Below are 16177 nucleotides of genomic sequence, written 5' to 3' on the forward strand. Positions count from 1 at the left end.
CCCTTTTCCCAGTATGTATGTATCTGCATAAATGTCCAGAGGTCCCACTGGGGAATGATTTAAACAATATATTTGTTCTGCTGTTGTGTAGTTAGCTCTTCTTTCTGAGAAACTGGCATCCGGGGCGCCTGGGTAGCGCAGTCGTTAAGCGTCTGCCTTCGGCTCAGGGCGTGATCGCGGCGTTTCAGGATCGAGTCCCACATCGGGCTCCTCCGCTGCGAGCCTGCTTCTTCCTCTCCCACTCCTCTGCTGTGTTCCCTCTCTCTCTGGCTGTCTCTCTGTCACATAAATAAATAAAATCTTTAAAAAAAAAAAAAAAAAAAAAAGAAACTGGCATCCCCTGGGTTCTGTCCCCACCCCCCCCCATAAAAAAAAAGTATTCAATTCTGAAAATTGGGTAAACAATAGTGAAGTTTTACTGGAAAAACTACCCTCAGCCTCCTATTTAACCATCCTTGATTTCTTCTAAGGGCACAAGTTAGTAATACAATTAATTTTGTCCTTCTGTTTTGGTCCTCAGGATGCAGTTTTCCACTAACCATGTCCATAACTCTCTGTGGATCAGTCCCCTTGACTACCAGTCTGAACTTGCCACTCATTACAATAATTGCATCTACCTAGCATCTAATTAAGTGGTACCATGTGGTCTCTATCTTTTTGGGGTCTTATCATCACTGTTATCCTAAGTGAGCCTGGTACTGTTAACTATCTCTTTTGTTGTCAGACCTGGCATACAAAAGAGAACTAACACTGAATTTTTTACTGATTGTCTTCCTTCAACCAGCATGCCCCTATGGTCTTGCTAAATTGTGTATCCTTTAGGTCTTTGCATGGAACATAATCATTTAGAGGGATATTTTTGTGATACAGTATATCTAATCCAGCATGCTCATTTTCTTGTGCCTTTCAATTTCCTTTTCCATCTGTCACAGGAATTCTGGCATTTTGACCTCCCTTATTGTGGGCCACCATTTTTTTTTAATGCTGTTAGGTATTACTCAGTTGGTGAGTTCACAGAGATCACAGAGAGTTCACAGAGATCCCCTCCCTTGGGATCATTGTTATAGGTGTTAAATCTAGTATCACAAGGCTTAATAAAAAACACTTTTTCAATCTTTTGTTCTAATCCCCTTGATCAAGTACTCAAGAATACAGCCTCAGGCATTCTTCCAGCTCTTTCCAGCACATGCCATCTGGGTCCTGCATCTTCTTTCTGTCCTCTTTCATGTCCCAACATGTCCCCAGCTGGGTTATGCTATGACCCCTATCAAAATCTTTCCCCAACTACCTACCGCACAGATTCTGAGATGGGCACATATTGTCTTGCAGGGAGTAGAAACCTGCGTTTTATTAAAGCAAGTGGAAGTGGTAGCTCTGAATAGGGAGGGTTGGGCTACTTATGCAGGCTCATAACTCAGGGACATCTAAGAGTCAAGATTTTCAAGGATATCAACCCAAATATTCCCATTCCAAGTGTTGAGGTCCAATTCTTTCTCAGAGTGTAGAACTTAGTATAGCAGACCTGTCTTGTTTGAAAGTTGAACTTTTTGGAAAGTACCTATTCTGACAATTAAATTCTGGGCCTGATCCTAAGTTTTCTCTGCCTTCTTGCTACAGAGAGCCATTTTGTATGTTGCTAAGGGTCTTCCTGGTTTTCCACTTGACTTTCAATTGCCTATTAATTGCTCTCAGACTTTTACCTTTTTCTAGAACATCAGTCCAGCTTGGCATTAGCTACAGAATTCCATTGTCTTTGTAGTTAATAGTATCCATATTTTTCAAATGTCTGATACATCAAACCAGCTAGAGTATATCTTTCTACTACTATGCCGTTCCAGCTCACTACTAGTGGAAATTTGAACAATTACATGGCTCCCTGAAGCCAGAGGCTGTTGTTGCTTCATTTACCATCAGCGATGGCATCCTCTTTACCGAGCAGGTAGTGAATGAACTAGCTCCAAATCCCCCTCTTACCTGTTTTCTTAGACTACGCCTGGCACCAATTCTTGCAGGTTGGATTTTCTAGGAAGTACAATGGATTGGAGTTTAGGGTTCAGGATGTTTATTAGGAAATGCCATTAGTATCAATACCTGTGGAAGAAAGGAGAAAGAAGCAGGTTAGCAGATGGAGAAGTTGAGCTGTGATGCAGGCCCAGATGACAGCTTTGATGAAACCCATGGAGAAGCTTGGCCCATCAGAGTTTTCCTGCTTTGGACCCAAATGGCATGCACTTTATACCCCCCTGATAATGAGTCATTCTAACCTAATGTTAGAAACAGCAATTGTTGGTGAGGATGTAGAGAAAAAGGAACCCTCATGCACTGTTGGTGAGAATGTAAACTAGTATAGGCACTGTGGAAAACAGTGTGGACATTCCTCAAAAATTAAAAATAGAAATGCCATGTAATCCAATAATTCCACTATTGGGTATTTACCCAGAAAAAATGAAAACACTAATTTGAAAAGATATATTCACCCCTGTGTTTATTGCAGCATTATTTATAATAGCCGAGACATTGAAGTAACCTAAGTGTCCATCCATAGACAAAAGGATAAGAAAAATATGGTATATACAATGGAATATTACACAGTCATAAAAAGGATGCAACGGTGCCATTTGAGACAACATGAATGACCTAGAGGGTATTATGCTAAGGGAAATAAGTTAGACTGAGAAAGGCAAATACCATATAATTCCACTCATAATGGAATCTTAAAAAGTGAATAAACAAAAAGCAGAATCAGATCTATAAATACAGAGAACAAACTGATGTTTGATGGAGGGGAGGGAGTGAGGGATGGACAAAACGGGTAAATGGGGGATCCGGGCCTCCAGTTAGGAATGAATAAGTCACAGGAGTAAAAAGCAGAGCATAAGAAATATAGTCAATGGTGCTGTAATTGCAATATAATGGGACAGATGGTAGCTATACTTGGGGTAAATGGAGCATAATGTATAAACCTGTCAAATCACTAAGTTGTACCCCAGAAACTAACGTAACATTGTGTGTCAGTGATACCTTTAAAAAAAGGAAGAGGAAGAAAACCTAATTTTGACCCCATAACCTTCCTGCCATATAAAGAAGTGACTGCCACGTAGTTTCTTCTTAAATAAGCTCCCTAATTAATTTTCTTTTTTCAATTAATGGTGGCATCAGTATCCTAATCAACCATACTTTAAATGATAATATTATGGCTTCCTTCTCTCTAACATTTCCAATTAGCAAGCCCTGTGTTTTTTTGTTTTTTGTTTTGTGTGTGTGTTGTGTGGTAAAATACATGTAACATAAAATTTACCATTTTAACCATTTAAAATATATTTAAAAATATTTAATAATTTAAATTTAATTTAATTTAAATAAATTTTAAAATATTTAAAAATACTCAGTGGCATTCACAATGGTATGTAACCATTATCACTATCTAGTTTCAGAACATTTTCATCATCATGAAAAGAAACCCTGTACTCATTAAATAGTCAGTCCCCATCATCTCCTTTCCCCAGTCCTTGGCAACTATTAATTTTTTCTCTATGGGTTTGCCTATATTGGATATTTCAAATAAACAGAATCACACAATGATGGTACTTTTGTGTGTGGCTTATTTTATAATGCCTATAAGGTTTACCCATGTTGTGGCATGTATCATTACATCATTTCTTTTATTTGCCACATAATATTCCATCATATGAAATATGATAAATAAATAAAATCACATTTTATTTATTCTTTCATTATTTGAAGAGTTGGTTACATTTTTTGGTGGTTAGTAATAGTGCTACTATGAACATGCATGTACAAGTTTTTTTTTTTTGAATACCCATTTTCAATTTTTTTGAGAATATATTCCTATTCTAGGAATTGTTGGGTCATATGGTATTTCTATATTTAACTGTTTTAGAAACAACCAAACAAGCCCCATGTTTTGAAATGGGTTTCCCATGTATCCATTATTTCCATTTTTGCTGCCATCAATGAGGGTTTATTCTTTTATGCTTGAATTACTTCAAAATTACTCTACTGGTATTAGTTCTCCTAATAGTTCTACTTAATTCCATCACACATCTTCCTAAATAAAATTTTGATAACATCAATTCACTTCCTAAACCCCATCTAGAACTTCTGCTTAGAATAATATCCTAATTCTTAGGGTACTAATTCTTAGCCTGGCATGTAAAGCCTCCACATTCCAGATTTAAGTCTCACATCTCATTCTCCAAACCCTCCAGATAAACTAGTTCACTTGTCCTCTGAGTACATCTTGAGCTTTTCCAGTTCTTCTTGTTTTCTTGAAATCCATTTCCTCATTCCATCTCATGCATGGATAGGTTGCAACCTATCCATGATTTAATTACAAAGCCATTTCTCTTTCCAGTTTGTCCCACCTCTGAACTTCCGAAGCTTGTGGATCAGGTTGGAATTTTATTTTGTCTCTTTGATTAGAGAGTGTTGCAAACTCCTGGAACAAAGAATCTATTTTTTAGAAAATATTATGGAATTTTAAAGAAGACAAGATTTCTGGGGGGAAAATGATGTTATGTAAAAACTGTAAAGAAAACAACAAAATCAAATTAATGATAGTGGTTAAAATAACTTGAGTTTGGACCTTTTTGTTGAATCTAGTGAAGAGAAAAATTTCTAAAGATACATGCCAGCCCTGAGGAAAAATTCTTCTTTGAGAAGGTAGATAATGCAGCAATGGGAAATACAACTACGAATTTAAATCTCACTAAAAAAGAGCTGAAGATAATCTGAGATTGTAATCTCTGAAGAGAAGACTATGTCCTTTCTGGTTCCTCTGGCTTTGGACCTGAAAAATGGGATTGTCAAAGTCAGAAATTTATTTTACTTTGAATACAGAAAAATGAATTATGGGACTAGGGCTAGAATATTTGTAGAGGAATATGGTTTAAAATATGAGATTCTTATAAATATGAAATTATCAATATTCAATTATTAATTATTTCATTGGGAAAATGAGGTAACTGGCGCATAAGGAAATAAAATTAGCTCTATAAGGAACTTTGTGATAAACTCAGATTTTGAAATGATCTTTAAAAAATAGACAGACTGTCACATAATTAAAATACAAACAGCATAATATGCCATGAATCTTTAAAACTGGAAGGCTGAAATTTCAATGGATAAGAAATGCAAAAACTAAGAAGAGTGCCCCCTCTACTTCTTTTTTTAACTGAAGTGTAGTTGACACACACATTCTTTTTAGGTATATTCTACTTGCTTTTAAGATGTTTAGATTGTTGGATTAAAATAAGTGAAAAGGCACACTTTAGCTGTTTTAGGCAAGATAAACAATGTTTACTAAAGGAGGCAGGACTGTAACTCCTATTTTCCTTCCATTTTATCCAGCAAGTAGCATTCAAAGGTAAAAGTAACTTTAAAGTGGAAAGAGAATAAAAGCCTCTGATAAGTGAGGAACTGGTCTTAATGCACTTAGACACTTTAGATAAATTAGAATTCTTCATTTATATAGATTGTAATGTATATTAGGACACTTTTCTTAAATACATATGTGAAAGATCTTCTGGGTCAGAGATGTTGCAATCGAGGCAGAAGAAGAGGCTACTGTTGACCTCGGCCATGACCATAGAATATGGTATGGAACTAAAGGGCCAAAATGTTTGGTTTTGCTTGGGATAGTTGAGAGGAGCATTTATACTCCATTGAGGAGAAGACCTTTTGGTTTCTTTGCTTACATGAGATAATGTCCACCTTTAAAAGAGCAAAGATTCACTTTTACTGTGGTGGTTCTGGCTGGGTATGGGTGTGTCTTTCTTCTTCACAGAGTCTACTCTTACTTTACTCTTTGAGGGTTCACAGACTATTTGATTTACTAATATGAGATCCCACATAATATCTCCTTAGAACAAAGGACCCACCTTATGGCAAAGGAGATGAGGCAACTTGCATGTGACTATGGAATCCACTGGTTCTATCTCATATAGCAGGACCCAGGAGCTATCATCCTGATAATATGGTGGAATGACTGGGGGTTTTGTTTGTTTGTTTTTGAGGGTAGTTAACACCCAATATTGCTTTAGTTTCAGGTGTACAACATAGTGATTTGACAAGTTCATACATTATGCTATGTTCACTACAAGTGTAGCTACCATCTATTGCCATACCATTAACTCTATTTCTATACCTTTCATCCCTATGACTTAGTCATTCCATAACTGGAAGCCTGTATCTCCCACTCCCCTTCACCTGTTTTGTCCATCACCTCATCTCCCTCCCCTCTGGCAACCATCAGTTTGTTCTCTGTATTTAGGGGTCCAACTCTGCTTTTTGTTTATTAATTTTTTTTAGATTTCACGTGTGAGTGAAATGATGTGGTATTTACCTTTCTCAGTCTGACTTATTTCACTTAGCATAATACCCTCCAGTTCCATCCATGTTTTCTCAAATGGCATTATCTCATCCTTTTTATGACTTGTAATATTCCATTTGAGATATATGTTATATATATATATGAAATATATATATGAAATATATATGAAATATATATATGAAATACATATGAAATATATATATGAAATATATATGTGAAATATATATGATATATATATGAAATATATATGTGAAATATATATATGAAATATATATATATGAAATATATATTTATCACATTTTCCTTATCCATTCATCTATCAGTGGAAACACATAAGTTGCTTCTATATTTTGGCTATTGTATATAATGTTGCAGTCAACATAAGGGTACATGTATCTTTTTGAATTAGTGTTTTCATTTTCAAAATAGGGGTGCATATATCTTTTCGAATTAGCATTTTCATTTTCTTTGACAATTCCCAACAGTGGAATTTTTGAGGAACCTTCATACTGTTTTCTGCAGTGGCTGTTTCAATTTATATTCCCATCCACATTGTATGAGGGTTCCTTTTTCTCCACATCCTCACCAACACTTGTTATTTCCTGTGTTTTTTATTTTAGCTATTCTGACAGGTATAAGGTGATATCTCATTGGGGTTTTGACTGCATTTCCCTAATGATTAGTAATGTTGAGAATTTTTTCATGTGTCTGTTGGCTATCTGTATGTCTTCTTTGGAAAAATGTCCATTCAGGTCCTCTGCCCATTTTTAAATTGGATTGTTTGGGGGTTTTTTGGTGTTGAGTGTTTGAGTTCTTTATATATTTTGGATATTAACGCCTTATTGGATATATCATTTGCAAATATTTTCTTCCATTCAGTAGATTACCTTTTTGTTTTATTGGTGGTTTTCTTTGCTGTGCAAAAACTTTTTATTTTGATGGAGTTCTAACAGTTGATTTTTGCTTTTGTTTCTCTTGCCTTAGGGGACATATCTAGAAAATATCACTACAGCCATGCCAGAGAAATTACCATCTGTGTTCTTTTCTAGGATTTCTATGATTTAGACCAATCAGGTCTCACATTGAGGTAGGTCTTAATCCATTTTGGGTTTATTTTTATGTATGATGTTGAAGTGGTCCAGTTTTATTCTTTTGCATGTAATTGTACAGTTTTCCCAGCACCATTTACTAAAGGGACTTTCTTTGCCCTAGTGTATTGTCTCCTTTGTTGTAGATTAAATTAATTTTATAATTGTGAGTTTATTTATGGGCTCTCTATTCTGTTCCATTGGGTTATGTGTTAATACTGTTTTGATTACTACAGCTTTGTAGCATATCTTGAAATCTGGAATTGTAATGCCTCTGGCTTTGTTGTTCTTTCTCAAGATTTCTTTGGCTATTTGGGGTCTTTTGTGGCTCTATACAAATTTTAGGAATATTTGTCCTAGTTCTGTGAAGAATGCTGTTAGTGTTTTGATAGGGATTTCATTGAATCTGTAGATTGCTTTGGATAATATGGACATTTTAAAAATATTAATTCTTCCAATTTTTGAGCATGGAATAGCTTTCCATTTGTTTGTGTCATTATCAATTGGAATGGCTTTTCAAAGCTTCTGCTGAGTGCTTGCTTCGAGATGACTCTCATGTGAGAAAGGGGCATTATTCTTCAGAATGGTGTATACATCTTAAAGTGATGAATGTTATATGCTGCTTTGTCCCTAGTAGTTAGAATACATAGGTTCAGGAACTGAGGTAAAGAAATAATAGTATCCCCACTCAACATCACTCCCACCGACCCACCTGGAGAATTTGTCTTCTTTTCCTTGCAGCTTTGGGATCTGTGTGTTGAGAGGTCTAAATTTCCATGGTAGTGGGGTCTTTGCATGAAGCAACATAGAGTACCTCTAAACTTAGAGCTATAGCTGTATTCTGGTGACTTTGCACTTCTTGTCCCTCTACAGCAGCTGGTAAGCAAAGAAAGTAATTACTACACTGACAGGGGTTAACTGACCTTCATCATTTGAACAGGTAGAACTGTTGATACATAAAGAAGTAGGAAGAAATTCAGGTGATGCACTGTGGCATCTCTTGGTATTCCCAGCCTGATTTGAACTATAAATAAGCAAAAATAGTAACCACAGCTTGAGAAGGGTCTTGGTGCTATTCCCATTGGGTGTCTGGGTTATTCTACCATGCACACCTAGACCATTGGAAATGCTTGTCAATGGAGAGAATAATTAAGAATGGAGCAATAGAAGAGGGACATTATGAGCATCTGGCCTTCTGATCACATATAGCAGCTGGGGGAGGAAATCTGTCCCATCGATCCTCCTTATGTAACTTTCCCCAGAAATTGTGATCAACCAGAATCCTAGAGAAGCTGTGACTGGATGTAGTGAACTCACTGTGACAGACAAGCTGATCTGAGCAGTGGAAGGTGTGGACTATATATAATAAGTGCTATTGATGGCCCACCCATCCCATCCCCTTTTCCAGGTCAGTGCATCTGTCTTTGAGCTGCTGCTAGTGTAGCTGATTGATACTGGCTGCACCCAATTTTGGAGAACTGCCTTGGACCACTAGTTGCTGCATCCTCCAGAAATGCCTGGGAAATAATGCCCCACCACCTTGGTGGTCTACAGCCAATGGCTGACTGATATGAGGGTACAAAACACCTTCTCAAGGTATGTCAATTTTGAGGTACAGTCAGTCATGTTCAAGAGCTTCTGCTGGAATCTGGCTATGACTAGACTTCAGCTGAAACTCTTTCTTTTGCTTAGTAACTTCCCCTCTACTATTGTGCTTCACTGACAACCTAATCACTTTCTCCTAAGAACACTCCTTCAGCAAATCACTTACGTAAGAATCTTGTCTCAAGCTCTGTTTCTGGAGATCCTAAGACAGTTCCTTTTCTTCTATCTCCAAAAAGAAAACTCCTGGGAAAGACTTTTGATTTGCCTGGTATGTAGTAAAGAATTAATCTTACCCAAAGAGTGGTCTGCCTTTGCCCCCAAACTACCAGGAGGTGATTTCTAGGCCCCTGGAATGTCCTGCTGATAGAAGTATCTTTGCCTGGAGGCTTTGACCCATGCAGTACCAGTCTAAAAATGTGATTTATTATGCGGGTTTGGGCCACTTGGTATCAGTTTTACCTCCAGAAGGCCCTGTAGACTAGAGATATCAGCCTAATGCCCAAGCAAGGCTAGAGACTAAAGGTCAGCCACACAGGTGATATGTGATGGGGTCCCAATAAAAACTCTATACACCAAAGATGGGGGCAAGCTTCCTTTGCTGGCCATGCATATCTTCACATGTTGTGGCTAGAAGAAGTTAACACTCTCCATGATTCCATGTTGAGAGGACAAGAAGCTTCTCAGACCCCTCCTGGATGCCGTTCTATGCATCTTTTCTCTTGGCTGATTTTAACCCCTTTAGTAATAGCCCATAACTGTGGATATAGCAGTTTTTAGTGCATTCTGAGTCCTTCTAGCAAATTATCAAAACTGAGGGTGTTTTGGGGAACCCCCACATTTGTGGTTGGCATCGTAAGTGAAGACAGTCTTGTGTGGACACTGCTTCTCCTAACTATATGGTTGGCTAAACTCTCACACCTGGCTTGGGTCTCATCTCCACCTCTGGAGCCATCATTAAGGTCATGTATGTGGAGCACATTCCATTAGTACGTTTGATTGGAGATATGAGAGATGGGATCTGGTTGGGTGGACTGACAAAAAGAAGGTGTTTAATTGTCACCAGCATTTTCTAGGACCTCAAATCTGCCCTGCCTTGATGAAAGTCTGCTTCTCCATTCCAATTATTGTGAATGCTGCTGCTTCTCTTTTCTTCCCCTCCCTGTGTCAGGGTGACATTCCCCTCCTACACCTTCATTCTCCCCTCAGATTCTCAATATATGCTTTTTATGTGACACATCTGATATTATTTTGCTTGCAAATCTGTGAAATCTTAGTATTGCAGCCTTCTTTATGTGATGCGCATATTTACATATTACAACTATACTATTTTTATTCCTAGAAATTGATTCTCTAATTAACATTGGATGTTAATTATAAATGTTCCTTTATAATGAAACTTCTTTGTGACTCAATGTAGCATGGCATCCATAGCATCTTCTTTATAATTATAAGAGTTTGTAGTAATTCTCTTTTAAATTTGTATTATCCTCGCTAACCATATTACCTCATTCCTTAGCTTTTCCTGTCATCAGGTATTAGTTCATATCAGTTGCTTGACAGTAGCTGGGAAGAGGCTCCACAGTAATGTTTGGGTGTGACCCAAAGTCCTGAAGGAAATATAAGGAATTTAAATACCAGCATATTTTTAACACAAGTTCCATTTCACTTAGGATTAGCATAGAAACTGGGGTAATGTATCTTATCTGTAGACCAACTGGGGGAGTAAAAAAGCAGGCACTAAGAAAACCAAGACAGAGACTGAGAAAAATAGACACTATAAACAATCCCCTAATATCTGAATGAGAAAGGACCGATTAGGATTACAACAGCACGGTAGTAAAGCTTGTATTTTATTTTCATTTTGCTATATATGTACATGTATACTAAAGTAAGCTTAACTGTACATTCGATTTTTTTTTTTTTTTGCTTAAGTTAACCCGCAATCAAGTGTATGTATTTTATTCCATAATATAAACCTATTTCTTTTCAACTGCTTTACTGGAGCCAGACCCAGTTCAGCACGTTATAAGCTGAGTGGCTGGGGACCATTTACTGTACCTCTCTGACTCTTACTTTCCCTGTCTGTAAAATAGTGATAATAGTCTAACGACCTTGTAGGTTGTAGGTTGTTGAGAGAATTATAGAATGCTTGGCCCAACAGAGGAGTTCAGTAAATGTATCCATCACTATTAGCTTTCATAACATTTTGGGTTTAAAAAAATTAACTCACCAAGTACCCTGAAGCAGGCACCACTCTTGTGTCCTAACTGGGTATACCAGTTAAGCAGCACCTTCTTTTGAATGTATCCAAGTTCCTTTTTGAGTATTCTATTCTTTCTATATCATGAATAATTCCTTGAGAACTGGGCTTTTACTGGTTTTACCCTTTGCTTGTCCTGTTCTTTTAAGGCACTGGTGTCCTCACTCTAACATATAGCCTCATCACCTTCCTGACTGCCTTACAACAATTGATTGCTTTTATCTTAGTACCTAAGAGGCAATATTTTATCAGATTCACACCAGAGCCATGGGAGTGTGTGATTAGTCTTACTGCTTTGAGCCTGGGTTTTGTGTGCCTAGGGAGAACCCTGGCTTCTCATATGCCCCAAAACCACAGCCTCTCCTCATCCCTCTGTTTTATTCCAGGCCATTTGACTGGATTTCTGCCTCAGTTAACTCTTCAGAAAATGGGTAAATTATTAAAAGGACCTCTGCACAGAGTTGGACTCTGCTGGTGATAAAGTATACTATTCTTACCTCTTTGGAGGGTAGTTTGATAGTATATATCTTAAGCTTTGAAACAGTGTCTTTTTATACAGCAAATCCATTTATAAGGCTTTACACTAAGGAAATAAGAATCTATACAAAATACAAGGATATCCAAAGAAATATTGCTTATAATGGGGACAAGTAAATAAAACACTCCAAAACCACAATCTTGTTATGTTTAAGTCATTAAAAATGTTGTCCAAGTATACATGTTGAAATAGAAAGATATTTCACAATACATTATTATATGAAAAGCAAAAAGAAAAAAAGAAAAAAGAATTCATGATCCCTCTTGGAACGGGAGCACTGAACCAAATCCATGTGCATGGGGTCCTAACAGCCTGCTCTTGAGGGCCTGAATCCTGTGCTCCATAAACCCAAGGCTTTGTTAGACTTCTGCTCCTGAAATCCAAAACCACTGCCTCCCCGACTTCATTATTTTCTGCTCTCTATACCCTTACCCACTGGAATAGACCAAATTTCAATGCCAGTTGGGTCAGTGGTGAATTTGTCATTTGAACACTGGCTTGCTGCCCCATGACCCAACTCTATGACTGGCTCTGATTTTTCTCCTGTCCCATTCTGGATTCAGGCTCCAGTTATACCGCAGGGTCAAGCTTGTCCAAATGTCAGCACTGCTAAATGCACTCAGGTATTATCTTTTTAAAAGAATCACATAAATTGCATTTCATCTTACACCTTGTAGAACTACCTATTCTCTACTGTATTACATGTGTGCTTCTTTTAAAATCTTTTCATTATCTAATTTTCTGACAGTCATTCTAGCTTGTTACTGAGTTTCAAATTCCATTTTGTTTTAGAGCCCTAGGAAAATTGCACACATTGCTCTAATTAGTATCAATTTGGTTGTCAAATTTTCAAGATGAAGCCATTGTGTTTCAGCATTATTTAAAGCTAGGGCATTAAAATTAGCTGGGGATTTTTCAAGAATCACTCATTATGACCCAATTTTAAGTTATTTTAAATGTAACATTGAAAAGGGTTATTAACAAATCTGTATTCTATCTCTTTGGGATACAATATCGGCTAAGTTATATTAGAGGCTAATTGCTAGCCAAAGGTATCACTTTTCACTGTGTAAAATATAATGTCAACTTAGTTGTCTGTATCAGGAGAAGCAGAGGTTGAGTAATCCAAAAGTAATTTATATTTGTCTTTTGGATGCTTTTGCCCTTAAATTTGAATATGGGTGAGTCCAATGTCTAGGGAATTCATGTCAAAATAATGAAGCTGTATTATAAAGATCTTAAATCAGGAAGCTGATGGGTTCAATTATTCTGCTTCCCCCCCCCCCCAGGTTGAAAGAGGCAAGTAAAGCTGAGCTCCAGTCTTCTTTGGTAGATTAGAATATTGAACACAGATGTTAAATCACGGGTCTGGGAAGAATTCGGTAGCAGATTAGAAGATGCTGACATAGGGATTTTTAGATCTCTGCTGGGTTATGTGATTAGAGTTTTAAAAAAAAGAATTGGGGGAAACAAAAAAAGGAAGATAGATCATATTATAGAAAAAAAAACATTTAGAGGAAACACTGCAGAAATTCTATAAAGAGAACAGAGAATGACATCTGGCCAAGTGTTATGCTGGCCTGAAATATACCCATCAAGTTCTGCATATTGCATGCCATGGGGATTGAAGTAAGTCGAAGGAAAGGCAATAATAGGCTAATGAAGTAAAAACCAGTGTCTTTGAAAATTAGGGCATTCTGGGGCACCTGGGTGGCGCAGTCAGTTAAGTGTGCAACTCTTGGGTTTGACTTGGGTTCTGATCTAGGGGTCATGTCTTGGGATTTTTGTGATGTTGAGCCCTACATCAGGCTCAGTGCTACCTGCAGAGTCTGCTTGGGATTCTCTCTCCCTGTCCCTCTGCACCCCCTTCAAATAAATAAATCTTCAAAACATGAAAAAAAAGAAAGAATGAATGAAAATTAGGGCATTTCTTGTGCTCTGGTATGTAAGAAATGCATATGAACATATTTAAAAACATCATTTGAATCAATTTTTATCACGTGCATCTTTTATCTACTACCCAACAGCCACAAGCTTGAAAATTGACACCTCGAATTTGAAAATATATAGAATTTGACAGTAACACCAAATGTTTCTTCTAATGTTGAGTACCTAACACTCTACCTAGCTAGCTTAGTTTTCCACAAAATTTCAAAATTGAAAGACAGCTTGCTTTGTTTATCTTCTCCAACTGGACTGTATATGCCTTAAGGCCAATTACTGTGTCATAGTTGTTTATATCCATCACAGGCTGTAAAGAAAGTACTTTATACGAAATAGGTGCATATTTTTTGAATGAAGGCATGAATACAGAGTGTGTGAATATCTCTAGTTAGGTCTGGATGCCCCGAATGACAAGAACGCGGCAATCTGATCACTTCAGCCATTTTAACGCCCCACCAAATTGCCTCTACCATGTTGAATGTGTGCTCTGCAAGGTACAATTAGAGCTATTGTAATTTATTTCATTTATATTCTACCTTGTTTACAGAAAAATACTTAGATGGCACCAAAATTGCTCTGTTGACTATACCACCCTGGGTTTTTTTTTAATTATTATTTTATTTCTTTTTAATCCTCACCATTTTCTTTTTAAAGATTTTTTTATTTTTTCATTTGAGAAAGAGAGAGAGAGCATGAGCAGGGGGGAGGTCAGGGGGGAAGGAGCAGACTCCCCACTGAACAGGGAACCCGAGGTAGGGCTCGATTCCAGGACCTGAGGATCATGACCTGAGCCAAAGGCAGACGCTCAACTGCTGAGTCACCCAGATGCCCCTAATACTAACCATTTTCAATGTGCTGTGCCACATATGTCCAGTTTTTCTTTCATAGTGTCATGTTTTGGTAAAACTTGCTTTGCCTCTGCAGGTGTATTGATCTCACTTAACTATGTCATACCATCTTTGTTATAAAAATATAAGTCACAAGGCATAGTCCTTAACATTTCTAACTGTATTTTCTTTTTTAAAGATTTTATTTACTTGAGAGAAAGAGAAAGAGAGCACAAGCAGGGAGAGGGGCAGAGGGAGAGGGAGAAGCAGGCTCTTGAGCCTGACACTTGGCTCCATCCCAGGACCCTGAGATCATGACCTGCGCCAAAGGCAGATGATTAACTGACCGAGCCACCCAGGCACCCCTCTAACTATATTTTAATAAAGGTAGTTGGTTTCCTGGCATGTAGCTAGCCAGGTCTTTAAAAGATGACTCCGTCTTCTTTTCCATTTCTTAACAATCATATAGATGATCTTTCAGAGAAGCTAATATTTAACTATAATAGCTAACATTCATTCACGCTCACTATCTTCCTGGCACTGTGCTTGGCTCCTTAACTGCCTTTGTCTTATTTATTTTTTATTTAAAAATTTAACTGTATGCACATATAATTTTGTATAAATTTGTAGGTATGCTGATCCCATACATGGTGGGAAGAGTGTGAGAGTAGAGGAGCTTCCCCTTCAACTGAAGGCAAGAGAGAGGAACTTAGGAAACCACTTAAAGAGCTTATTACGTGTCTCCCGCAGTTTGGGGGGCACAGAAGGCTGGTGTCAGAATTATCCCTGAAAAATCTAAATGATGAGAGCTTAGAGGAAGTGGTCAATGGTTGTAGTTTGGGAAGCAGCTGCCCTTTTACAGTCTGTCACAGCGCCAACAGTTGTGATGTTTCCCATGGACCGGATCTAGGTAGATAACGTGGGGGGACAGTCAGCCTGGGGTGGTCTTAGTTCTGTCCAAGTGGAAGCCTCAGGAGCAGAAGGCCAAAAGTGGATACCTTGGGATACGGAAGAAATCACAAATGACCAGCTGGACTAGAAATGGGTTTGCGATACCCAGTGGCAGTAGTGGCAGTGCTGGTGGCAGGATTTGCAAAATCACCCCAACACCTTCTAGGAGAGGAAAAACCAAGTTTACACATCTGCCAAGTCTAAAACGAGCCCATAGCAGCCAGCATCAGTTAAGAGAGAATTTTTCTGCCCGCTTCCCTCTCCTTCCTCCTTGCACTCCAGTTTCAGCGAACTGTAAAATAGTGGGAGTAGCTGCAGAAGAGTAATGGAAGAAAAGAGAAGTGATTCATACTCTCTTCCCTGACTTCTGGCTCCTCGGACTGCAGACTGCCCTGAGTGCTGCAGATCTGAGCCAGTTGTCGGGAGAAGAAGCCTAAAATATAAATGAAGTCCATAATTTTTTTAAAAAAGATTTTATTTATTTCGGGGGGGCAGGCAGAGGGAGAGAAAGTCTTAAGCAGACTCCCCACTGGGCACAGATTCCCACCACCCCTGGGCTCCATCTCTCCACCCTGAGATCACGACCTGAGCTGAAACCAAGAGTCGGTGGCT

The 16177-nt window shown here is 38.0% G+C and overlaps 1 protein-coding gene across 3 annotated transcripts in view; it reads left to right on the forward strand.

Annotated features, from left to right (window-relative positions):
• The window catches only part of TEX9 (testis expressed 9), a 198895-nt gene that overhangs the window by 53316 nt on the left and 129402 nt on the right, over positions 1–16177 (forward strand). Inside the window, exon 3 of one of the 3 annotated variants that reach the window (XM_057306139.1) lies at positions 7337–7439. The exons of the other annotated variants lie outside the window; for them this stretch is intronic. The gene's annotated coding sequence lies outside the window, so the exon portion shown is untranslated. The remainder of the gene's footprint in view (positions 1–7336; positions 7440–16177) is intronic. 3 annotated transcript variants of the gene reach the window in all.

The sequence above is a fragment of the Ursus arctos genome, unplaced genomic scaffold (genome assembly GCF_023065955.2).
Source record: "Ursus arctos isolate Adak ecotype North America unplaced genomic scaffold, UrsArc2.0 scaffold_36, whole genome shotgun sequence".
NCBI lineage: Eukaryota > Metazoa > Chordata > Mammalia > Carnivora > Ursidae > Ursus > Ursus arctos.